The sequence below is a fragment of the Myodes glareolus genome, chromosome 13, assembly GCF_982192425.1.
Source record: "Myodes glareolus chromosome 13, mMyoGla1.1, whole genome shotgun sequence".
NCBI lineage: Eukaryota > Metazoa > Chordata > Mammalia > Rodentia > Cricetidae > Myodes > Myodes glareolus.
This window is the reverse complement of record NC_142038.1, coordinates 8,654,195-8,681,457: the sequence shown is the minus strand read 5'-3', so window position 1 is coordinate 8,681,457 and position 27,263 is coordinate 8,654,195. Positions and strand designations below refer to the sequence as shown.

General features: G+C 47.8%; 1 protein-coding gene across 4 annotated transcripts in view; it reads right to left on the bottom strand.

Annotated features, from left to right (window-relative positions):
* Kcng2 (potassium voltage-gated channel modifier subfamily G member 2) overlaps positions 1–24,749 on the bottom strand; it is a 71,251-nt gene extending 46,502 nt beyond the window's left edge. Inside the window, exon 1 of one of the 4 annotated variants that reach the window (XM_087895905.1) lies at positions 24,655–24,749. The gene's annotated coding sequence lies outside the window, so the exon portion shown is untranslated. Of the gene's footprint in view, positions 1–23,843; positions 23,984–24,278; positions 24,418–24,654 lie in introns of those variants that run through there. The other 3 variants (XM_087895907.1, XM_087895906.1, XM_087895908.1) reach the window with 3 other exon arrangements.
* Between the last annotated feature and the right edge of the window lie 2,514 nt (positions 24,750–27,263).

Sequence of the window (27,263 nt, the reverse complement as noted above, 5' to 3'; positions counted from 1 at the left end):
TATTTACATGGGCGTTTTGCCTACATGTGTGTGTGTGAACCACATTTGTGTCTTGTACAGGGGGCGGTCAAAAGAAGGCACTGGGTCACCTGGAACTAGAGTTACAGATGTTTGTGAGCCACCGCGTTAAAGCTGGGAACTGAACCCAGGTCCTCTGCAAGAGCAACAAGTGCTCTTAACTGCTGAGCCATCTCCAGCTCCCCTGACCTCCACTCTACTTTTTGGGTCTCATACTGAACATGGCGCTCATTGATTGGCTAGGCTGGGTAACGGTGAGCTCCGGAGAGACACTTTCCTCTGTGGAGCTGGGATTGCAGATGTGGGCTGCTGGGACCAGTTTTACATGGGTTCTGGGCATCGCCTGAGTTCAGGTCCTCATGCTTGCATGACAGACTCTACCAACCGAGACATCTTTCCTCCCGAGAGTTTACGTCACAATTATTAAGGTTCTCAACTGATGATGATTTTTCCAACTCTATTGAATAAATGAATACTCATTTCAGGCCCCTCATCACATGCAATGCACACAGTTAAACTGGGATGTCTGCTGCTCCATTGTGAATATCATACTTTGCTATGTGGTAGCTATGTATTAGGGCCAATGCTGGCCTCTCAATGCCCTGTTAGCCTGGTTTCCAGGGGACACTCTTTGGGGGTTATGCATGGCCCCCAGACCTGGAACTGCTAACCTTCCTTTAGCATCAGCCTCCTTCACCTTGGCTTATGCTCAGAAAAACTCTTCTCAGTTTGGTACCAATGTTTTTGTATTTGTCACTCTCGGCAAATACAAAATCCTTCCCTTATGTCCCTGTACCCCAAAACCATAGGCATCACATCAGCTGGACCCTCCTCCTGACAATATTTGAGGCAATCCAGGGGGCAGGCCCATGGAGTTGAAATGGACTCAGAAATCCAAGCCTTCCCTTAAGACTACATATTTTCTTTAGTCTTTCCATTGGTTCTAGCGGGAACCGCGTCCTGAGACAGCGCTTGGGCGGTAGAACAGGTCAGGGAGCCACTGACAGCAGAGTGGACACCTGAAGAAGCTTCGTAGTACACAGATTGGGTATGGAATTTCAGGCAATTTTCACTTCTTCCTTGGTTTTTCCCTGTTGTGTTTTTTCCCTTTAAGATTCTTTTGAACAAAAGATACAGGTAATTTTAGTAACTGGAGAAAGGAATGAAACCATTCCAATTTTAGGAGAGAAAATATCATCTTACAGTTTTTTTTTTATAAGAGAGTGTAGTCCCTGTGAAATGATAATGTGTCATTTTATGCACCCAAACCCTCATGGACATCCTGGTGTGAAGTCTGTGGATATCCTGGGGTCAGGTGTGAAGCCTGTGGACATCCTGGGGTCAGGTGTGAAGCCTGTGGATATCCTGGGGTCAGGTGTGAAGCCTGTGGACATCCTGGGGTCGGGTGTGAAGCCTGTGGACAGCCTGGGGTCAGGTGTGAAGCCTGTGGACATCCTGGGGTCGGGTGTGAAGCCTGTGGACAGCCTGGGGTCAGGTGTGAAGCCTGTGGACATCCTGGGGTCGGGTGTGAAGCCTGTGGACATCCTGGGGTCGGGTGTGAAGCCTGTGGACAGCCTGGGGTCAGGTGTGAAGCCTGTGAACATCCTGGGGTTGGGTGTGAAACCTGTGGACATCCTGGGGTCGGGTGTGAAACCTGTGGACAGCCTGGGGTCAGCTAAGAGTCAGAGCGCATCAGGAGCTTCGTGGTCCTGGGCTTGGTCCCTTCTTCTGCAGTTCCCAGCAACAAAGATGTTATTCATGTTGCAAGTCTTGAATCCACAGGACAGAAGAACCAAAACATACTGCTGTACATGCCCATCAGTGTGTGCCAGCTGAGTGTGAGCAATATTCTGTCACTTGTCACATATGACTATTTCCACGAATGCCCAGGGAGTTGAGGGTCAAGGTGGATGAACTGTCAGGGTCTAAAGCCACTCTTGTGTCTAATGGGGAGGAATGAAAACAAAGAGCAAGTGAACGGACGGGACAGGGTTGGCCCCATTTGTCACTGCTTGAGAGGCAGCAGCCAAGCCTCTGCCTCAGAAGAGCCGCCGGTGGCGCAGGCTGGGCTAGGGGAGCATGAGCACCTGTGTTTGCAGACAGGACTGGAAGAGGGTGCAGACCTCAAGGATCTAAGGGACATGCCTTGAATGAATAAGAGTTTATTAAAATAGCTGGCGATAAAATCAACAAACAGAGGGCATGGCAACTAAAAAGAAGTCTTCTTAAAATAACAACAACAACAACAACAACAAAAGCAGAAGAATAAGTTTCCCAAGGCGTGTGCATAGTTTCCAACAAGGAAAGCTGAAAACATTCTGGAAACACAGAGGTGGCCCAGGGGTATGCTCAGTGGTCAGGTGCTGGCTTGGTATATGGAAGTAAGGCTTGGGTTCCATCCACAGTGTTGGAACAGTCAACTTGAACACATGGAGCACAATCCTCTGTTCTTGAACAAGACAGCTCGACGTTGTGACGTCCCCTCCCGAGAGAGGACAGCATCTTCCAAGAGATCCATGTTTGTGTACACATGCAGAGGAGGATGCTGGGTATCCTGTTCTGTCAGTTTTCCACCTTCTTCACCTGACGTGGGATCTCACTGAACGTGGAACTCACCACGCTCACCTAGACCAGCAGGCCAGCAGGCCCCAGCAATCCTTGTGTCTCTACATCCCCAGGTCTGGGGTTTCAGACATGCGTGACCACCCTAGCTTTTGCCCGGGTGCTGTCAATCCTAACTCAGAGTCACCCACTGAGCCAGCTTCCCCAGACCAGGATGCTCTCCTTTGGGCATTAATTATAAATTAAATCCTACCCCCTCCCCCTAAAACAGAATAAGTTAATTCTGAATGACGACACCTGAGTAATGAAGTACAGGCGTGAAAGGACACTGAGGAAGTGTGAGAAGAGAAATGGACACAGAATTCCTGATAACGGGGTGACTAAGGACCAAAACCCACAGAGAATGAGGGACAATCAGAGGATAAAAATGGCCCTCAAGTGTCTGGGTGGAAATGTCTGTGCTCACCCCTAGTTAGACACATGCCAACTGGCACATGACTGGAGAGCCCCTTGTCACCGTGGGATGGTGTCGCTCAGCTGTGAGGTCACTCTGTGCCCAGTTCCCGGCAGGAAGTCTAGGAGAGCTCAACCCATCCCACTCTAGGATGGAACCCCAGAGCAACTTCAAATGCACACACGGGGCTCTTCGCTGCGCAGCAGCTCTAGCTGGCAAGCAAAAGGAAGATCCCAACTCCTGGCAACAGGAAAGAGTCTGGATAAACACGGGCACCCAGAGGAACACACTGCACCCATAGGGAGAGGTCTGGCCGTCCCAGAGCAAGGCGCTGGGACTATTGCAGAGGGAGAAACCTTGGTGCAAAAGAACACTGGGTGGGCATACGGGCAGTGGTCAGGGCTGTGGCACTGTCCACACTGGTCCTGAGCTGCAGGTGGGAGGGAGCTGAGGACAGGACCCCACAGGCCACGGTCTCTACACCCCACAGACAGAGCCACAGTCACACGAACATACAGACACAAACAGAACAGAGCCTATCCCAGGCAAGTGCAAAGCCACCAGGAACCGTGGGCAGAACAGCATTCCAGTTACCAGAAGGTGATCATTTGGAACTGTGAGCATGAAGTCAAAATCTATGACCGAAGGTCCTCGTCAAGCCAAAAAGTCCTCCCAGGCTGAGAAGAGCTCCCTTTTAAAATGTCAAGATCGTAAAGACCCAGACAAACCTGCAGAGTCATTAGAAAAGCAGACCAAGAATTACAAACAAGATGTGTCCCAGGTCTGGACAGTCCTTACAGTGAGCCATTAGAGGGACAGGTTGTGTTGTTCATTCCACAAAGAGACACCGGCACTGGAGGACACTGGCTTAGAAAACAGTACAAATTCTCCAATTCTTCTGCAAGCTAAAAATAGCTGAGATAAATCTGTTTGAAGCCCTCACTTTTCCAGCTTAAACCCTGGGGTCCTGGAAAGAAAAGCACCCTGAGTCAGAATTCGATGTGTTAACCTAAGTCTTCACACCCCAAACGCTCGTGCTGGGGCTTCCTCACAAGCAAGGCCTTTCTGGAACAGCTTGTCAACATCTCAGAGGGTTTCAGAGAAATGGAAAAGGCTAATCTTAATGCATATGGAGTCACAATGGCCTGTGGGAAGCCCACATATTCTGGCATGGAAAGACCACACTAGAATCCTGCTCAGTTGCCAAAGGATCTAAAAAACTATAGCAATTTTGACAGTGTGGGACCATATATATTAACAAAATAGTACAAAGAGCCCAGACATAGATCCTGGTGCCTATGGGCAGCACACTTGGGAAGGAGAGTATAGAATTGTCAGCAAGAAGTTGCCTCCACAAACGGTGCGCAAAAGGGGACATCCACATGCAGAAGGTCCAGCCTCACGCCATATACGGCTTCATGATATGGACTATGCCACACAACTCTGGGGACAGGAAAACCGAGAGCACAGCTTCTTTAACTGAGGGCCACCATTTCTCACGTAACAATGTGTGGGGGAGTGCCATGAAACATTTGACAACAGGAAAAGATTTCTAAATTCACAAACTATGGCAAATGTTAACAAAATCAAATAAGACAGGAATCCAAGTCATTCCCGGGATGGCTCCTTTCTGTAGCATTGCACAACCTTAGCGCAGCCTAAGCGTTCAACACGTGCACTTTGCACCGTGTGTGCTGATATGCCACGCAATACCAATAAGTGCCACCTAAAACACATTGGCACAGATTCAAGACCATTCTGTGCTATGAATTGCAGGGTTTTAACTGTACATGCAATGCTTTCCACTCTCAGAGAGATATAATGGTCTAATCACAGAAAGAGACTTTTAATATATTCCTACCACCATTCCCGAGAATGTTAGCATACCCTGACACTCTACTCTGTTAGAATATTTAATTTAAAAAGTCAGTATTTGAGCTGCTGACTTAAATTTTATTTAAAGGAAAAAAACCATTAAATGAACTTTGGCTTGAGATTAGCACAAAATTTCCAACAACTTTTGAATGGTTCCGAAACATACGCTGTCATTTTGTACTATATAATACTTACACTAAGAAGCATTCTCAACATGGTTAACTATAAGACTGAAACATTGGTCAACTGTGAAAAACACCGAAGATGCCCTGCTACCCACACAGTCATATCTTCAGGCAAGGCTCAACCTTTCTCTAAAAATAAACAAGGTCTCCATCACGGTAATATGCAAATTTGCTTTCGTCTTCAGTTCATGGTGAACATTAGATATTGTCTTAGGGTTTCTAGTACTGCGACGAAACACCATGATCAAAGAGCCACTTGGGAGGAAAGGGTTTGTTCAGCTTACACTTCCACATTGCTGCTTGTCGCTGAAGGAAGTCAGGACAGGAACTCAAACAGGGAAGAAACATGGAGGGGTGCTGCTTACTGGTTTGCTTTGCATGGCTTGCACAGCCTGCTTTCTTATAGAACCCAGAACCACCAGCCCAGGGATGGCTCCACCCACCGTGGGCTGGGCCCTCCCGCACTGGTCACTAATTGAGAAAATGCCTTACAGCTGGATCTCATGGAGGCATTTCCTCAGCTGAGGCTCCTTCTCTCTGATGACTCTGACTTGTGTCAAGTTGACACAAAACCAGCCAGTACAGATACACACACACACACACACACACACACACACACACACACACACACACACCAAAGAATCTTTTTTAAAAAATTCAACATGATTATCAGTAAATGCTTTCTATCTATACTTACTGTGTGTGTGTATATACATATCCAGGGTCACATAAAAATTTCCCAGGTGAAAAGGGATTGCAAATGGCAAAAGCTTAAGAAGCCTTGAATTAGACCAGGCCAAGTTATAAAGATGGGAAGATTAGAACATAAGGTGCGTGTGGGGGGGTGGGGGTGGGGCTGGGGTTGTTTCTGTTTAGAGTAATGAAAATTTGGAGCGGAGGCAATGGTTGCATGACATGATGAATGCAGTTGGTGCTACTAAATCATACACTAAGATGGCTAAGACGTCCCATTCTGTCACACACTTCTACACACATTTTAGGAAGAAGCACAGGGCAAGCAGGCTCTACAGCGGCAGTCTCTGCTGGTTGGGCTTTGAGGCCCCATTCTGGCAGCATGGGGAGCGGCATCGGGCACTCTGGGGGTGGAGGCGGGTTGCCTGACAGAGGCTCAAGCCCAGGACCATTGCCAGAGCTGAGCTCTGCCTGATGGGCCCTGCAGCGCTCATCACAGAAGTACCTGACACTCCCCCATGCTGTACGGTATAATTAGGGCCCCAGTGGAACTCCTGCCCACGCCTTTGGGTAATTTGTGTGTGGGTTGCTTAGATGTTCAGGACTAGAAAACACATTTTTCTGGAAGAAATACTGTTTCCTGTGGGGATGGGAGTTGTAGCTCGTGTGTCCGGACCGTGTTCCTGTCTCGGTAGTTGAGGCTTTCACAGCCGAATGTGGTCTGGAGCGAGTCAGGTCAGATCATCAGGACCAGAGCAGAGGCTCTCCTGGCCACCGTACCAGAGATGCCATAGACTGCCTGCCTTCCAGCAGGAAGCCAGATGCTTCCCCAGAGGGGCCTCTTCCTGGAACATGCCTTAACTATGCCTTCTCTGGGAAGCTGACCCTATGGTGGCCCAGGGGAAGAGTTGGGGTCCAGCAGAAGGAGCCTGAGCAGCAACTTTGGCTTCATTATATTCCCAAATGAGGAGGGGACAATCTGTCCTGGTGGAAGGGAGCAGAGACCTAAGGAAGGAGTTGGTAAACTCGGGGTGGGGGGGTTCAGGAGGCTATGGGTCCAGGGAAGGCTCAGACTCCCTCCCCCGCTTCAGCTGCTCCATGACTTCCAGGAAAGAACTGGAAATGGTTACCTGGTGATGACCTGAAGCTACCTTGCACGGCTTCTAACCGGCTCATAAGTGGGAACGAGACACACAGTCTTGGGTTAAGCATGGTGGGGTAAGCAAAGGAGTCTCTGGATGGGGGAGTTGTTGACTCGGGGATCAGAAGGTCAAGAGGGAAGTTGTCAAAAGTAGGGCAAGGAGTATGGGGACTGCAGAGCAACTGGAACGGTCCCCAGTGACTCCTCCATAGGCTGTGAGTCTGGGGCCAGCACGGGAACAGTGTGCCTCTGTGTGACAACGTACAAGAGTGACAGCCTGTGACAAGTCACGCCAGTCTGTTGAGAGCATGTAACATAGGGTGTCATCACTATGTGACAACAGGGTGTGATTGGACAACAGGAGGGGGTGACAACTGTGCCGCAGTGGGTGTCACATGCCTTTTAGCTACCTCTCTGGAAGCCTTCAGGCAATGCTCTCCTGGGGATACTCCATCTAACTTGAATGCTAGACCTGGTGAGGCTGGGTCCTCATCACCTTCCTAGGGGCCCAGATGCCACCAGGGCTGCTGTGTCCCTTCCAGCTCATGTGCTCCCCAAGGTCCCATGGTGTATGTATGTATAAAAGGTTCAGGGACCATCTCTTTATATCTCATTGGTAAGGCCCACAGCCAAGCCTTTATAGGAACAATTTAACATGAGAGAGAGAGAGAGAGAAAGAGAGAGAGAAAGAGAGACATTATTCTCCTGTCTGTGCCTGCACGTGTGTTAATTATCTCTTAATTCAATTTGAAACGAGCCCATTATCCACTTCTGGAAGAAAAACCATGAGAGAGAATTACATAAACGCCTCATTCACACACCAACTTTGCTCAGAAAACTGAAAGAATCTTAATTAATAATCTCCAGGCGACAGGAGAGGAGAACCAGGGATGAAGGGAGGTGGCTGCTTCAGGAGGCTCCTTGGAGCAAGGGAAAGGATAGGCAGGAAGGAGGGTGGAAGGAGTCCTCACAGCACCCTGGCTAACCATCGCCTCTTGAAGGACAACTGGGTCGTTTCCCATTTGGGCTTCTAGGAACATGTTTGGCACTGTGGAAACCTATGGCTAGGATTTGTGCGGGTGTTCCCTCCTTTGAAAGTTTAAAAATTTTATGTGTATGCGTGTGTGTGTATGGGGGGGCATACACACACACACACACACACACACACACACACACACACACGCCACAGCATGCATGAGGAAGCCAAAGAACAGTCTGAGAGTACACTCGTTCCTTCCGCGTGGGGGTCCTGGGGAGCCCCCTCAGACTACCATGCTTAGCAGGAAGTGTCTTCACTCACTAAGACCTCTGGTCTTAGTTGGTCCTGTTTCTACTTCAAGACAGTGATTACAATGCTAAATCATATTGTCATTATATGCTCTTTTAGTTTTTTCGGGTTTTTTGCTTGGTTTTATTTTAACAGAAAACACTAAGAGGTTTTCCACAGGCGCTGTACCAGCCTGTGTGAGCAATGGCTCGCCTGCCTCTCTGTCAGCGTTTGGTGTTGCCAGTAATGTTTACTGTAGCCATTTTGATAGATGCACCATGATATATCTCACTGTGGTTTAATTTGCACATCCCTGAAGATTAATGACGTGGAATATGTTGTCATGACTATTTATCATCTGGATTTCCTCTTCTGGTCTCATATTTTGCCTAGTTTTAATTGGAGAGCCTTGACAGATTATTGATTCTTCATGCTCTTGTTTTCTTTCCCAAATGTACGGCTTGCAAATATATCCTCCTTCTCTGTAGATTTCCGTCCACGCTGTTAAAAAGGTCATTGTAGGGTAGTTTTTGATTCTGATAAGGTCTCATGTCTCCAGGTTGTCTTTTATGGGCCATAGTCTTGGTTTCAAATCTAAGATTTTTTTTTTTTGCCTACTTTAGATCAGAAGGATGTTTCCCTCATCATACATTTTGCATTTACACAGAGGTCTGTGCACCAAACTTCAGAGTGGGGCTTGCTGCAAGGCTTAGGGCGAAGGTCAGCCCAGTGCTTTACAGATGACCAACTGCTCAGCATCTTGTATTGAGAAAGCCACCATTGAACTGACTTTGAATCAGCCCAAAACTCAGCTGGGCATAATGTACAGGTTGTGTGTCCTGTCATTGATCTGTATGTCCCTCCAGGACACAATCAATACCACTGTCTGGAAAATGGCAGCTAGAGAGGAAGTACGAATGTGGCCAGTACGTATATGACTCCAGCCACTATTAGCCTTTGTGGGGTTCTTTGGGCTGTTATGGAGCCCCTACTTTCCAAGTGAGCTTCAGAAAGAGGTTAATATGCATATGTGCAGTTCCTCTAGAAGACCTGTGGGGATGTTCCCACAGGTTGTGCTAAACCTATCATCAGGTTGGGAACCAACACCAGCACCACAGTCTTCTAATCCATGAACATGGTATGACTTTCAACGCAGGTGCCTCTTGGATATCTTCTCCCCTTTTCCTGAGGTACTAGGATTGGACCCAGGGCCTTAAGCATGTTCTAGATTCCTGCCTTACATCTCCAGATCTTCTTTGATATCTGTCATTAACATTTCTAATTTGACACATGCCGGCTGTGGGTTTACTGTGTACCGCACACCTCCTACACAGTATGTTGTAGGATTGTAAATGGTCTTCTATCAATCCCCCATTCCCTGGGGCTGAAGACTGAACTGCATGCTAGGTAGGTGCATATCCTAGTCCAGACTTGTTTTAAAGACTAACATCCATACAGAAGTGTGAGTTCTCTTTACATGCTGAGATCTTGCTGAACTCACTTACTGGTTCTGGGAATTTTTTTTTTTGGGGGGGGATACATTTGCTGGAGCGTACATATCTGGGACAATCATGTCATCTGCAAACAGCAAGGTTAACACTTCTCCTATAATCTGCATCTATATTATTTCTTCCACTGCCCCTCTAACTTCCAGGACTTTACTGAGTGCTGCTGCTGCTGGTGGACATCCTTGCCTTTTTGATCCTAAAGAAAGCCTTCAGTCTTCTCGGTCAGCCTGTCGTGTACATGCTCTCTCTCAAGCAAAGGGCCTAGGAATAGATTTGTGGGAACTTTCATTCTGATTAGGTGTTGGATTATGTTAAGTGTTCTTCTGCATCAGTCATCAGCTTCTTGCTTGTGTGGTAGAGTATATTAATTGATCTTTAAATGAAGGCTGGCCAGCCTTGCACACCTGGATTAAATTTTACCTGGCTCAGCTACTCTATACATTGTTGAAATCAATTTTTCTAGTATATTTTAAAATCTGACTTTTTAATTTTGAAAATATTCTGTTTTCCCCCAACACCTAAAAAGATAGTATTTATACTTCTGTTATTGAAATGGCATTCTCATGCACATATGCAATATACTTCGATCATATTTGCTCAATATTCAAAAACAGTTCTCTATTATTTCCTTGAAGATTTCAAATCTGTACTTATGGTGGTTTGAAAGAAAATGCCCCCTCAAAGGGAGTGACACTATTAGGAGGTGTCATCTTAATTGGAAGAAGTGTGTCACTGTGGGGACAGGCTTTGAGATCTCATAGATGCTCAAGATGCTGCCCAGTGAAACACTCCACTTCCTGTTGCTTGCAAAATGTAGGACTCTCAGCTACTTCTCCAGCATCATGTCTGCCTGAGTGCCGTGTGTCCCACCGTGATGATAATGGACTGAATCTCTGAAACTGTCAATATGTCACTCCAAGTAAATGTATTCCTGCGTAAGAGTTGCTGTGGTCATGGAGTCTCTTCACCCAGTAGGAAACCTAGGGAGGACAGAAGTTGGTACCTGGAGCGGAGTACCGCTGTGATAGGTCTGACTACCTGCTTGTTTGGAGGAATTTGGTCTTTGGTACTTTGGGTTATGGAAGCAGTGGATGCTTTAAGTACTGCTTAATGGGCCATCCTAGTAGGAGAATGGAAGACATGGGTGCTAAGAGTCATTTGAACCGTCGGGGGTTCACTGAAGAGGCTTCAGAGGAGAAGAATTTTACTATGCTGCCTAGAGATTGTGCTTGCGATATTTTGGTGAGGAAAGTGACAGCCTTTTGCCCTTGTCCAAAGAGTCTCCCTGGGGCTAAAGTGAAGAGTTTTGGATTAATTCCATTGGCAGAAGAAATCTCTAAACAGTCTAGTATAGACTCTGTTGTGTGGATATTAGTGGTAACTCTAACGAAGATTTATAATGAAAAGGAGCAAGTTGAGAAGGGTAAATTACAAAAAGTAAATTTTGAGGAGAAAAAGAACACCAGAAAGTGGAATGGACCTTAGTCCTGCGTTCAAGGAGATAAGTGGAGTAAGAAGTGGACTAAAGGGAGTGGTGACCTCAGGACAAGATCCCACCCAGTTACATTTCCAACTGATGGAAAGAGACTAAAGAAAAGCTTAGAGTGAGGTGTGGTGGGGCACTCCTTTAATCTCAGCACTGGGAAGACAGGCTGGTGGATCTTTGAGTCTGAGTCCAGCTTAGTCTACAAAGGAAGTTTCAGGACAGCCAAGCCCAGGCAGTGAAGGACAGAAAGCTGGTAAAGACAAACTGAACGAGGGGACTATGTCCCAGTTCCTGTAAACAGCAAACTTGGCAGCTTCAGTCATGTGGTCCTGGCTTTAGAGTTAAGCATAGAAGAGATGGGTTATGGAATTTGCCTATGTGCCTAAATAAAGCCAGTGAGGCCAGACATGTGTCAGGGGTATCCCTGAATGGAAACCGAGTCGAGAAGTCGCTGCTTGAAGCTGTGAAGTTGAAAGCCTGGATTGCCTTGAAGACCCCAAGATGTTAGAGATGCCAGGGCTGTGGGATACCTGCCAAAGAGAGCTGCTAACAGGGAGTGGAACCAGCCCAAGAGAAAGAAGTGTGTTGCAGTCAACAAAACTAAAGGAGTTGGAAATGTGGAGAGTGTTTCGACACAAGACATGGAGATGCAGAGTTTGGAGTTTGCTCAGGTGGTTTTTGGTATTGTTTTGGTCCAGAATTTCCTCACTATGCTCCCTTCTCTATGTTTTGGAATGATAACATATATCCTGTACCATTATATGTTGGAAACGTGATCTTTTTTTTATTTTGATTTTTTAGGGGATTACAGTTAAAAGATTGCATGAATCTCAGCAGAGACTTTGAACTTTGGAATTTAAAGCATTGTTAAGACTGTGATAGACTGTGGGAACTTTTGAAGTTGGACTAAATGAATGTTGCATTATGATATGACTGTCAGCTTTTGGGGCCAGGAAGTGAAATGCGGTGGTTTGTGAGAAAATGGCCTAAAAAGGGAACTACTAGGAAGTGCGGCCTTGTGGGAGGAAGTGGTGGGTAGGCTTTGAGGTCTCTTTTGCTCAAGCTTCCCTCAGTGACTTCCTGTTGCCTGTAAGATGTAGGACTCCCAGCTCCAGCTCCATGTCTGCCTGCACACTGCCATGCTCCCCATCATGATGATAATGGACCGAACCCCTGAAACTGTTAACAAGTCACCCTAATTAAATGTTTTCTCTGTAAGAGTTGCCATGGTCATGGTGTCTCTTCACAACCATAAAACCCAAACTAAGACAGCACTCACGGAGGGTTTTATCTGCAGTTTGCTGTTTCTATTCTGTCTGTTCATGTGGCCACCAGGTAACTGTAACTTCACCAAGTGAGTTAGGGAAAGTTCCCTCTTCTTCTGACCTTTGCCCCAGGGTCGGGGGCAGCTCTTCTTTTTCAGGAATTCTAAAAGACCTGACTCAAATCTGGATGTCAATCACCAACTGTAACTCTGTTCTGTTTCTGCTGGAAGCCTCTGGTGATGTTAAGCTTCCCAAGTGCTCCAGTTCTGTCGTAAACATTTTGATTTGTTGTATTTTAATTTTCATTTAGTTATATGTATTTTTAGAAATTTCCTCTGAAACCAGGGATTGTAGGTCATGCTTGTAAACTCAGGAGGATGAGGCAAAGAAGATAGTTAGTTAGAGGATATCCTGGGTTACCTCGTGAGACCTCTGCAAAACAATAATCCCTTTGACTTTTTTCTCTGGCTCACAATTATTTAAAATTAATCTATTTCATAGGCGTCATTTATCATCCTGTGCCTGCGTTACCTCACTTAGTCTGCTTTGCGGGTCTGTACATTTACCTGAAATTTCATTTTTTTAACAGCTGAATAAGATTCCATTGCATAGAGGTCGCATGATATCATCATCCATTCATCAGTTGCTGGATGATGAGTAGGGCTGGGTTATGAATAGAGCATCTGTGAACATGGATGAGCACGTGTCTCTGTAGTAGGAAGGGAGAGCCCTTTGACTGGATACCCTGTATGTTTCAGTGGGGTCGTATGGTAGACCTGTTTATCGTTCTCTGAGAAACTCTGGACTGCTTTCCAGTGTCCGCACCAATTCACATTCCCAGCAATGCACAATGCAAGAGTGTTCTCTGTCTCCTACATCCTCACCAGCATTTGCTGTCTTTAGCTTTCTTAATCTTAGACATTCTAACTACAGTAATACAAAATCTCACAGTAATTTGCATTTGCATTCTCACAAACACTTTTTAAAACAATTTTTTTTCCAGTTTTTTGAGACAGGATCTCTCTGTGTTGCCCTAGCTGTCCTTGAACTCTGTAGACCAGGCTGACTTTGAAATCAAAGAGATTCACCTGCCTCTGCCTCCCAAGTGCTGGGATTAAAGGTGTACGCCACCACCAACCAATTTTAAAACAATTTTTAACCATTTGTATTTCATCTGAGAATTTACTGCTTATTTCAGTACTCTCCTTTTTAACTGAGTTGTTTTCTTGGTGTTTAATTTTTGAGTTTCTTGTGTATTGTAGTCACTAATCCTCACGCAGGGGTTTAGCTATCACTCTACAGTCTGCCTCCGCAGCTGACTAACAGTGTTGTTTAGAGTACAGAAACTTTGTGACTTAATGCAATTACACTTATTGATCAGAGTCTTATTTCCTGAGCAACCAGAGTCCTGTCCAGGAATCCTTACTAGGCCTATCTGCTGACAAGCACTCCTTGCTCTTCCTTCTAGAAGTTTCAGAGTTCTGGGTCTAACTCTGAAATCTCTGGTCCATTTGGAATTGGTTGTGTGCAAGATGACAAAGACTCCATTCCTCTACATAGAGTCACCCAGGCTTCCTAACAGCATCGGGTCAAGACGCCATCTTTTGCTCAGTGTATGTTTTTATCATCTTTGTCAAAACTAAGGTAGGCTGCATGAACTCATAACTGAGCACTCAATGGCATTCCATTGTTCAATGAGTCTATTTTGTGCTGGTGCCATGATGTTTGTAGTACTATGGTTTTGTAGCATAACTTAAAACTGGGCATGGTGATGATACCTTCTGCTGTATTTATATTGTTCAGGATTGTTTTTGTTTTGTTTTGCTTGCTACCTGGGCTCATTTGTGCTTCCATATAAACTTTAAGAATAGAAAGAAAGTTCTGTGAAGAATTGCACTGAAATGTTGATGGGAATTGCATTTAATCTATGGATTGCTTTTAGAAGGACAGCCATTTTCACAATAATGCTGAAGATAACGACCCAAATAGTCATAAGGTGGAGAAATCCAGTTGGTACTGACCTAGAAACATGTTCCCTGCCGACTAGCTTGCATAACACTGGAAGGTGCTATATGTAGGCGACAGTGGTGGAGAAGTCACCAACGAGCAGTCTTACTCACCTGAACCATGTGAACTGCGGTGAGTACTACTGTGAGATATGCCCATGGGGAGCCACAGTGGTATAGATGTCTGGAGGGTAACCACTGTCTTCTGATTGGCCCTAAGGCCTCCACCAGAGGAAACATATGCCTGGCATTAGAAATCTGGTCAAGAACCCACAGCTGAGGATCTCACAGATGCCAGGGGGTGGAACAACTACTATTATTCTGCTGAACCGGCATCGTAAAGAAATGCCCTGCAAACTCCTATATCTCTACTCACATATTCGTGCAGATCTCAGACCTCAGCAGAGAAGTTTCTTTGTGCAGCCGAGGGGGGTTAACATGGAAAGACACTGATGACTGGTCACGGTTCAGAGAAGTGTCTGTGGAGAGCTCAGTGACAAATGGGACGTGTTTCTATCACACTTCCTCTGCAAGGCTCAGGGAACACGGAAGAAGGGGCTGAAAGATGGTAAGAGCCAAAGGTCAGGGGTGATGGGAATGATGGGAATGAAACGGCGTCTTCTGAATCTGTCAGGACCACTGAACCCATGAACGCAGTAGCTCTGTTGCCTGCGCAAGGCTGAGGCGGGCGACATTGCAGCATGGAGCGAGAAGTGGCTGGTGAGCCTCCACTCCTAGCTTAGGGACCGGGGACAGCGGCCGGTTCCGGGAAGAGAGAGGTAGCTTACTTTAATGTGTAGCTCTTGGCAAACTGAGCACATGTCAGCAGGTGGTCCAACACCCATGGGTATAAGGACAACAAATTGGAGTCAATAGGTGATTAAACTCACTCCTTAGCCAACGGTGGCCTTGAACTCCTGATCCTCCTGCCCTGTCCTATGCCAGCCCTCCCTCTTTTTCAAGTATTCCTTTAAAAAATTCCCTTTGTCCCCTTGGTGCTGCCTTTTATCTCTTAGGCTATTTCTAAGTTCCTATTTTTTAAAAAAACTCGGATTGTGATAGATTTACATAAAGAAGACATGAAAGTCGAAAGAGGACTAGAGGAAAGGGACTGGATGGGGAGGTACAGAAGGGGGCAACGATTAAAGTGCATTATATAATAAAGCACATTTTGTACACTAATTACACGCTAACGGAACTAAACACAGACTCTGCCTCCCCCTCAGATAGAAAGAAAATCTTCCCATATGAGATCAGGGCTCTAACAAAACTTGTGGAAGTTCCTTCCCCTGGTCAGGAAGAAAGCTGTCTCTGTCTTCCTTCAGTCCCACAGAGAGTAAGGGGCTTCTCTGCTCTGAGCCCAGGCTTAATTGAATTGAGCAATGAAGTACGCACACACCGCCCGTCACCCTCCTCAAACTAAATAAACGAAACTTATACATAATTGCATCAAACTTTTACGAGAGGAGATAAGTCGTAACAAGGTAAGCATACTGGAAAGTGTGCTTGGAATAACCATGATGTAGCTTAAATCAATAAAGCATCTGGCCTACACCCAGAAGATTTCACAACAAATGGACATCATGAACCAAATCTAGCCCTAACACATACACAACTTAACTACAACACACTCACTAAAACAAAACATTTGACAAAAGAAAGTATTGGAGAAAGAAATCTACCTTAGGAGCTATAGAGAAAGTACCGCAAGGGAAAGATGAAAGATTAATTCAAAGTAAAAACAAGCAAAGATTAAACCTTGTACCTTTTGCATAATGAGTTAACTAGAAAACACCTAACTAAGAGATCTTTAGCTAGGCACCCCGAAACCAAACGAGCTACCTAAGAGCAGTACAAAGAACTAACCCGTCTATGTAGCAAAATAGTGGGACGACTGTTAGGTAGAGGTGAAAAGCCTACCGAGCTTGGTGATAGCTGGTTACCCAACAAAGAATTTCAGTTCAACTTTAAGAATTACCATAAGAAACAGAAATCAAAATGTAATCTTAAAACTTAGCCTAAAGAGGGACAGCTCTTCAGGAATGGGAACAACCTTTAATAGTGAATAAACCCTAATACCCCAAGACCATAGTTGGCCTAAAGGCAGCCATCAATAAAGAAAGCGTTAAAGCTCAACACTAAATAAACCTAAATTCCATAAACTAGAATGAATTCCTATTAACACAATTGGGTTAATCTATTACTATATAGATGAAATACTGTTAACATGAGTAACAAGAACATCGTTCTCCAAGCACAAGCCTATAGCAACCCGGATAACCATTGCTAGTTAACAGCTTCAGGTGAATATATACTAATTAAGCCCACCAACAATCAAACTGTTAACCCGACACAGGTGTGCTACAAGGAAAGATTAAAAGGAGTAAAAGGAACTCGGCAAACAAGAATCCCGCCTGTTTACCAAAAACATCACCTGAAAGAAAAATGATCATTCTGGCATGCAGGAGGCAAGGACCTCTGGAAGAGCCCAAGGGCCCCATTGAACCCAGAATCATGTGGATGGGAGAAGTTTAAAACTTTGCTGAAGGAAGCTTCTAGAAACATACGGCAATCGTGCAGCTGGTTAAATTCTGGACTAGGTGAGCACAGTTGCTCTTCCACTATTTGAAGTGGTATTTTAAGTAGCCACGAGGACCTGAATTAAGAAAGGGCTGGCAATTACTTGGGTCTGGATGCCCCTCAGTAACTCCGGTTTCTCGTCTATAGGTAAACATCCCAACCTCAGGATTTGATGGCATCTCATTACGATGTCTAGAGACACAAGTGATGTCCAAGTGTTGAGTGTGCAAATGTTCCACAGCTAACCTTGAGGTCAACCTGGATAGGAGACCTGTGTACCTGGCTGGGCACCTAACCCTCAAGACCTCTCCAGTTCTGAGGGTCTGAGTCTGAGGGCAGAGGTTTCAGATTTACTCAACACAACCGCAGAGGAGGGGCTCCATTGTTGCTGGAACTGCAAGACCCTGAGCAGTCTCTGGATACTTGAGGACGAGTGAGAAGAAAATGGCAGAAACATTTCACTTATTAATTTTGTTGCTCTAGCTCTGAGCTGAGGCACACTGCTAAACACCGACTGCCCTGAGCTGACAAGGAAGAAAGGGACGTGTTTTCCTTCTTATTAATTTGCCAGGGGAGATGCGCATACCTGGCCTCTGTGTCAGCCTGAAGAAAGTCATTACACAGTCTAAACGCTGTTCCCGGGAGACAGCAAGAGAGGACTAGCGCTTCGAGGGAGAAGCAGCCAGTGTTCTCCAGCTTCTGCCTAGCAAGGGTGAATCCTACCTGCACTTATCTTAAAAGCATCAGAGGACTGAAGATATGGTTCAGTGGATAAAGGGTTTGCTGTGTAAGTATGAAGACCCGAGTTTGGATCCCCAGCTCCCACGGAAAATGAGGCAGTATGTCATAGCCCTAATACTGGTTGGACGGAGGGGACAGACAGACAGATCCTAAGGGTTTGCTGTCAAGTCTGTCTAGCCCCCCAAAAAAGTTACAGTAGAGGAAGACAATTGATGTCACCCTCTGGCCTTCACCACCCCCCAACAATTAACCTGCTCATACCACCCCAACCCATGTGGCTACATATATACACATACAAGTGATCTCTCTCTCACACACACACTCACACACACACATTCACACATGCATCACTTTGAGAAAAGTGAGGGTCTCTCACCAGTATACATTTCCCTCAAGACCTGGCTAGAATCAAATGAGTGTCTGAGAGTTCCAAAATTATTCCATTACAGGGATGCAGAAGAAAGCAAGGTCATGGCCAGGCCTCAGAAAAGACTCACAAGAGCATCCCTGCTATGACTCAGTGAGCACCACAGGTCTCCCCACCTCCTGATCCCCACTGCCCAGAGACACGATAGCGCTGCCCAGGAACACACAGTGTGAGCTTCATGGGTAGAACGGCTCTGTCTTAGTTAGGGTTTGCATTGCTGTGAAGCCACATCAGGACCATGGCAACCCTTATAAAGGAAAACATTAATTGGGGTGGCTGGCTATATTTTCAGAGATTCAGTCCATTACCATCATGGTGTGACATGATGGTGTGTAGACAGACATTGTGCTAGAGAAGGAACTAACATTCCTACATCCTAATGCACAGGCAACGGGAAGTGGTCTGAGACACTGCGTGTGGCTTGAGCATATATGAGAGCTCAAAGTTCACCTCCACAGTGACACACTTCCTCCATTAAGACCACACCCACTCCACAAAGTCATACCTCCTGATAGTGCCACTCCCTGTCAGCATATGGGGGCCAATTACATTCAAACTACCACAGGCTCTTACAAGCTTTGAACAAGAGACAACTGATACCCCCACACAGGAGGGAAAGTAATTTGAGGGTCACCTTTCACCTGACCTGAAGCTACTGTGAAGACGTGGGATGCAGGCACCTGCCAGAGACAGGCTGTGGCAAGAGGGATGGTTCACCACCTCATCTCTGTTCTTTGTTTTTTTTTGTTTTTTGTTTTTTGTTTTTGTCTTGTTTTTTCGAGACAGGTTCTCTCTGTATAACAGCCCTGGCTCTCCTGGAACTTGCTTTGTAAACCAGGCTGGTCTTAAACACACAGAGATCTGCCTGCCTCTGCCACCCTGTGCTGGGATTAAAGGCGTGCACCACCATGCTCATCACCCTCTGCTGTTTTGAATATGGTTTAACTCATTCAGGAGTTCAGGCCCCCAAAGGCTATTAAGGAGGTGAATGTTACTCCTTACTCTAGGGGCAGAGTCTTTGAGAGGTAATTGATTAGACAGAGTCGGCAGGGTGGAACTGTAGTTGGATGCTGATGGGTTCACAGGAGAGGAAATAAGGAGGTTTGAACGCAGGATCGGGTAATGTCCCCCAGAGGCTCACTTGGTTCCCAGCTGTTGGTGCTTTGGGAAAAGAAAAGAGTGGGACCTTGGAGGATGGAGCCTTGCTGGAGTGAGTCGTCGGGGGCAGGCTTTCGGACTCCATATCCTGACCCCACTACCTAATCGTACTCTGCTCCCATAGTACGGCTATAACATGACCAACCAGCACCCTGACCTTGCCACCTCTCCTTCCCTGTTGGCTGCCATGTCTTCCCTCAGCATCATGGACCATATCCCTCCAGGACAGCGAGCCAGAAAGCAAAAACAAAAAGCTCATCTAGTGTGTATAAAGTGGCCGAGCTCAGATATCTTGTTATAGCATTGCTATAAAAGATGACTAACACCTATCCTATGCTCTGTTCTGGAACTATAACCTGGAGAGACACCGGCAAACACAGAACACGCAGCTCAGACTCTCTGCACCCCCTTCCGAGGCCTTCACATCAGCCCATCCACCACCTGTCAGTTTGCTTCACCCATTAGGCATGTGTTCGCGAGTGTGTGCATGCGTACACGTGTGCGAGTACACACCCATGCGCATTTCTTTGTTTATACAATGAAAGTCTAGGTTTTAGAGGTTGAGGCATTTCCCCAGTTGGAGTACACGGATCCCACAGGTTTCAGCTCACAGCAAATGCCTGGGCACATCCGCCCACTGAGCTCACTTTGGTCACCTGGCACACACATGGCGGAGCTGTCATGAAGCCACCAAGCACCAACGTGTCTGGTATGGCTCTGAAAGAGGGGAAGCACGTGGCCAGCCACGGTGGGTGCGGAAAGTGATCTGGGGAGAAGCTTATGGTGGAGCTGTGACAAAACAAAAACAAAAACAAACAGATGGCAGAGAGACATCAGGATCATCTCCAAGTTCAGTGACATCAAATCGGTGACCGAAGCCTGTCTCTGTTAACACAGGTGGAGATCACAACCAGCTCCATCTACAGGGAGCTCTCAGAGGCAACCCCTCCCCTGAGGAACATTGCAGAGGGACCTGGATGACTTATGACTAAGTCACATAGTGAAGATGTAAAGAGATTAAAGATGCTGACATACCACATGGTAAGGGAGTCCATCCCACACAGGCTTCCTGTGTAAAATGCCAGGGTCATATATGAGGAGCCTTGCCTTCTGATACAGGAAGCTGAAGAAGCCCTGGAGACTCAAGTGCCAGTGAGGTACAGTAGACCCTGTCTCCAACAAGGTGGAAAGTAAGGACTGATAGCCGAGGTTATTCTCTGACCTTCATACACATGCTCTGGAAGACTTAGATCTATACACACAGACACACACACACACACACAGACACAAACACACACAGACACACACACACGGAGACTGACTTAGGATCCATATTCATCTACATTCCCAGGTTCCACCTTCACCACCAAACTAGAACACTCCCCTCCCCCACAACGCAGGGCAGGGACGGCCAAGTGGTATGCTTGCCAGGCTGTCTGAAAGACCCTGGGATCCCCTGCTTGAGAGCTGGAATGAGATGTGACAATACAGTGGGCACAGAAACCCAAGAAGCCCACCAGAGGAAGATTTCACAGCTAGGAAGCCACTGGGAGAGTGGGGCCAAGAGTCAGGCACAAGTGGATCCCACAGTCCTTCCCACCACAGCAAGCCTTGACAAAAATAAATCTGCCTCTTAGGGATGGAATTCAGCCGAAACTGCCCCCGTATTCACATCAGCCAGAGGATTTGGAGGCTGAGCGGAGCCTCTGAATTCTAGCCTTTGAATTCAAGGCACCATTCGGGTCTAGTCTAACATTCTAAACGCGGCTATTCAAATGTCTAAGGACGTTGAGAGTATCCAGAAGTCACTGAGTTCTTGGGCTGCAGCCTGCACCTTGCCTTCCTCACTAGAGCCCAGATCTTGGGGAGCTGCATTAGTGGAGGAAACTGGCATGGAGAGAGAGAGAGAGAGAGAGAGAGAGAGAGAGAGAGAGAGAGAGAGAGAGAGGCGGGAAGCGCTATCAGGGAGAGTAACAGAGAGGCTGCTGTACCCAAGACCTCTGGAGCCACTGGAGCCAGGCCTCTGCCTTGCTGAAGCGTCTGCCACTCTACAGGGAAGGAAGCAACACAAAATTGTCTGCACCACACTCGCATTTTAATCCGACTTTCTCTAAACTCACAATCAAATCAAAATGTTGGTTACTTCTAACGGGCTGCGGTTTGTGTTTTACTACATGGGCAAACCTCCCTGAAGCTAGAGTACAGCGCAGTCACGTGGTACAGCCTCCAGTTCAGGGACTGAGTTCGACATGAACCTTGCAGACTGCCCCACACCTGTGGACAAGGAGCCCCGTATCTGCTGTACCCGTGTCCTCAGGGGAAGGTGACCACTGATTGGCTGGATGGCTGCTTTCCAAGTGTCTTCTTCCGAGCTGTTTAGGAAGGGGGGGGGAGAGGATCCTCCCTCACGTCTCATCATATCTCCCCCATCTCAGTGGAGATGCTAGTGTCTGTGGATGGTAAAGGACCAGCTCACTTCCTGGCCTGGCTGGGAAAAGGAACCTCTGGAATTCTGCTTAAGGAAACTGGGGGGCTTGAGAGACTGGTGGGGTTCTTTGTCACAGAAAGGGATCCCAAGTGCCCTCAAGTTCTGGAAGGTGAAGATGAGACCCCTGTTAAAGGTATTTCTGACTTGGCCTCTGGGGAGCTGCGAGCCAGCTGTGGCTAGGTAACTGTCAGCCACTGTGGGGGCTTCAGCCAACCAACCCCTAGCAACATGGTTGCCTCTCCTCATGGAAGGTGCTGGGGGCCATCTGAGGGCAGTCTCTGTTCAGTCAGATACTCCCACTCTAGCAGTGGAGAGCTCCCTGATACCCCACCCTTTCGGATGTCCCTGGATAGTGTTAGCTCTGAATGTTTCTGTTCCTCACCAAATGACCATCAGTGGGCAGGCACTCAGATCTTCAGCCCCCAAGCGCCATTTTGGACCAGAGGCCAGCTTCATCACTCAGATCCGCCCACCTTCAGTACCTCCACGCTCAGTGCCACACATCTGCTCCCCTCCAGTCTGCCCCCACATAATCTGCACAGGGTTTCCGAGCTGACAACACTCTCCTCTCTGGGCATCCCATGGCTTGCCCTGCCCATTGGGTGCCTGATGAGACACACTTTGTCCAGAAGACCAGCCCAGTACAAGGGGAAGGGAGGACCCCAAGCTTCATCATATCTGCCTCAACCCATCCTCCTCCAACTCACAGAAGCTTAGGACCTGCACTTGCCAGGGCAAACCCCAACATTTTATCATTTCCTATCAACCTATGTGTTTTACGGGACCTACTAATTACGGCAAACACACCTGTAATTATGATAATGCCTCTCCCAGTCGTACACTAGGTAGAACCTCTTAATTATAACTCAAACAATTAATCAACCAGCACACATTTTCTGAGCATCTGGCCCACGCATGGCTCTGCCAGGCACTGGGAAAGGAAAACCACACAGCTCTGTTCTGTGTCAACCAGGAACTCGCTCTCCTCTCCTCCCTTGCCTCCCAAACACCCAACTTGGTTTTGTTATTTTGTTTTGGTTTGTTTAAATAATGGTAACTTCAAGGTGGGGGTGTGTGAAAACTCAAAATGGAGTATACAAATTGGCACTGCCCTTGGAAAGCTGTCATTGGTCTCCCCTCAAAAGACCCAGAAACGAGAGCCATCTCTGGACAGCACTGAATGTGCCTCTTTGTCTGCATAGACCATACAGAGCAGGGTCTTCCAGGAAGTGGGTTTCACCCCTGGATGTGCAACAACACCCCGCCCCCATTCCCGGGATTCATAGCATAAGGGGACACAGCAATCCCATTGACAACCTACCCAAGCCTGCGAGAGGCCAGCAACAACCTACCCAAGCCTGCAAGAGGCCAGCGACAACCTACCCAAGCCATCAAAGGGTCAGTGACAGTCCTGCATGGCCCTAGAGGGAAGCGAGGAGAGTCCTCTTGCCTTGGGGCTTGTGAATCCCACCCCCCCCCCATCAGTGGAAATGAAAACCACTTGCTGAAGACAAATTCCTGTTGGGGTGGACGGAGTGGGGGTCCTTAACTGACCCAAGGGCAGGGCTACAGTGTGAGCCACGACTCAATCACTCCCAGAGTTCCAGACTGGATCAAAATCCATTATTCACAGCATGCCATTGCTCCGAATGCTGCCCAGGCCTTTTTTAGCCAAGGGCAAAGGAGAGACAAAAGAGGACAGAGGCTGCGAGGGAGGATTTCTAGGACCTCCAGAGGCCAAGGACAAGGCTGCCTCTGAGCGTCTAAACTCCAGGGTCCAAGAGCAGGAGAATTTGAACGTGACCAAAAAGGTTCCGAGGACAGCACATGACCTCAGTGCTTCCTCGCGGGGCAGTGCTTCAAGAGTGAGAACTCGACTGAGACCTAGGGGCTTTCAAACTCTGAAATCCTTCTATGGCAAACATGCGTAGGGCGCCCTCAAAATCGCGAAGTTGGACAATCTTGCAGGGCTCATAGGAACCAGCTCACCTTCCGCATACAATTGCCCAGGCTCAGAGTCCCTCAGCGGCCAAAACTCCTCACTATCGGGGCCACTGTCCCGACCAGAAGCAGCTGTCCCAGCCGGAGAGGACAGAGACTTCGCAGAATTCGGAGTGTGGGAGTCGATACCCGCACCCGCCCCGCATCCTATTCAAGCCGGCGCCCTGGTAGGTTAGAGAGGGAAGGGTAGCAGGACAGCCAAGCGTGCAAGGCGCGTGTGCGCGCGACTGCGCGTGTAAGCGGTGGGTGGGTGGGCGTTCACTTCACCGTCTCGGACCAGAAAAGGGAACCAGCACCGCGGACTCGCCCCAGTCACCTCTCCCCTGAAGCCGATGCGCACAGCCTTCGAGCCCGGGACTGTCCGGGAGAGCCCTGGCCCCTTCCCGGATGCAGACCTCCTGCGCCCTCCTCTCTCCTTCTTACCCAGGATCCGGTAGAACCGACGCGGGCAGACGGGGCGGCAGCAGGACCCAGTCTCCGGCAGCCGCCCGAACCTCCATGAAAGCGCACCACGCGGCCAAACCCGATCCTCCGGCTTCCTGCGTGTGGAGCGCTGTCGACCCCGCTCCGCTTGCCCCAGCCCGGCCCGACCCCTCGAGCGCCCCTCCGTGGGCTACGGCTCCCTCAGCGCAGCCAGCTACCCTAACTGAACTGCGTTCCCTCCGGTGGCCGCCCGCGGACAGGTACCCACGCTCCGCTCGGACCCGGGTCGGGCCGCACGGACCCCTTTCGCAGCTACTCCCCTATTCCCGACCGGTCCCAGGGACGATCGGTGCAGACACTGGAAATTCAACTTTACCTCCGGCGCGGGCTTCTGGCTGCTTGCTCCGCGTGCCCGGCCGTGGCTCCTCGGGGCGGAGCGCAGCGTCCCCAGAGCCCACAGCTCAGAGTCCGGCACCGCCCCGTGAGCCGCCCCCGGGCCGCCCAGGCCAACGCGTCCCGGTTACGGTAGCGAGGCGCCCCCTCGTGCCCAAAGGGTCCCAGGGCGAGGACCCCCGTCATGGCCGGGGGGGAGCTCGAGGTTGGCTTCTTTGGGCATCATAGGGGACCATGGGACCATAGAAGGACAAAGACGTGCGCTTCCGCACCCACACACCCAAACACATGGGCTTCTTCACTCACATTCAACCACACTCAGAAAGGAACACATAGCTACACAGGTGCACACATATGAACCCCCATGCTCACTAGTGCTCCCATTCACCACCCGTCTACAACCTAGGGCACTCATACAAGCACAAGGCACACTCATGGTTTATACAAAGGCACTTGCTCACACACATTCGGGAGCTAACAGGGTGCTCTCTACTGCACACAATCAGACACACTGGCATGGACACACTCATTCTTATACACACCTGCGCAACCACTCATACCAAGTAAGGGGCTCACTCACACCGTGTGCCATTCAAGATGCACGGAACAGACTCCTACATATCCATGCCCCAAGAGAAGGAAGCAAAGCTCTTCCAAACAAACTCCAGAGACATTGGGAGGATGAGGTTTGAGTTTCCAGTCTAAGGACAAGTTCTAACTGTGGATCCTGGAGGCACACGTCAAGCAGGAGGTGTGGGCTTCGCGCTCTGATAGGGACCTTATAAGGATCTGGTGGCAGGAGGCCTCTTGTGGCCGCTGTGTCATTGTTTGCGTGGAGATGGCAATGTTCTTTTCCAGCTTCTGTCCTGCACCAGGCCTGGAAGAGAGGGATTTTCTCCCTGGAAACCGTTCCCTGGGTGTAGAGCTCAGGAGCCCAGGCACTGCTATCCCAGGAAGGCCACCATGTTCCGCAGGAAATGACTGCTTTTGGGACCTGTGCTCTTTGACGCAGTCCCACTTGTCAACACACTCTGTCTCTGGGGACAGGTGCTCCCGGCCAGCCCTCTGGATACTTGTGGACAGAGGCAGGGCGGGCTGGGAATGCCTTTGATGTAATGATAAGCATATCGATATGCAGGGCAGGTCTCCGGAAGCTGGCAGTGCCCAGCCGGTCCAGTTCTCACAGGTGTACAGGGTTCCAGGTGATTTCTGGGCTTCTTATTCTCCAGCTTTCCAACCCTCTCCTTGTACGGAGTCTCTGGGTCACAGTGACCATGCACTGGAACTAACCTGCCTCCCTCACTTTTGCACACCCTGTTCCTCTGTGTACTCAGCCAAAGCACTCATTATCCTTCTCTGGCACCCAGCACACTTGTAGATGATCCCATCTTGGTTCAACCCAGGTCCCTGCATTTAATCCGTGCGGTTGTTGGTATTCATTTCCCTGATCCATTGCAATCTTCAGGTTTTAAAAAATTCTTTGAAATGTAGATTACAATTTGTTCCTATTAAATTTCATCTCATTCATTGTTATTTCCCTTGTTAGTGAGCCTGTCAGATGCTTTAGAATCTTAGCCTTACTCTGTCCCCTAATCTCCCTGGACATCTACAAAACTGATTGGTTAGGGTGGTTTGTTCTCAGTGTGGGTCTGGTTCTAGGGAGAACATGGGACATTCTGTTGGCTGCTGATACCACCATGAGCTTCTCCCACCAATAGGGAAGTCCTGGGAAGTTGGTGGGAAGTAGTAGTGACCCTGCCAACATGGGCTTACACTGTTTTATTTTATTTTTTTTTTCTAAATGACATTAAGCTCACATCTGGGTGAGGCATTTACACTTAGGGTAGCCACTGTTTCAGGAAGGAGGGATGTTTTAGAATGGTTTCTGTCTACGGTACGTTATTATTATAGGGGAAAAAGAATCAGCTTGCAAAGAATCAACACAAAAGGGGAAATAGCAAGCTTCGCATAGCTCCATTATGTAAACTTAACCACTGTTAATATTTTGGTCCCATTTTGACACCAAAACACTTGGGTCATTTTTATATAAAAATGCTTCGGGTTCATTTATATACAATAACAGCATTATAACATAAGCTGGCCTTTCACCACCGAACAGGTAACGAATGTTCCCCATGTTTCCATCGTCCCACATAAAAGTTAGGAGTTGCTGAAACAGAATTCCAGTCTCTGAGACTTGTACCATGCCTTATTAATCGACGTGGTATTCCTTCCAACTTTCCACTCTCAAAGAACTTTACCTTCATAGACGTATTTGGGTTTCCTCTCTTGGCTATGTTAACGTATTACCTAATCCCAGTTGGCACACTGTTAGCCAAAAGTCTCAGATATAAATGTTGCTTTGACCTGAAGTTGAAAATTGGTTTCTTTGAAGAACCAGGAAACCCTGAGCACGTTGGCCTCTTTGTCTTAGCAAACACTGACCTGCAAGGACGGGGCGTGTTTTATTTCTGCGTCATTGATCCTCAGCACAGGGCTTATCATGTGAACTTGTGTGTTAATAGATCCTTACTGTTTGTATCAGTAAGGAGGTGAGTGGATTCTGTTGTAAATTGTGTGTTATAAAGTAAA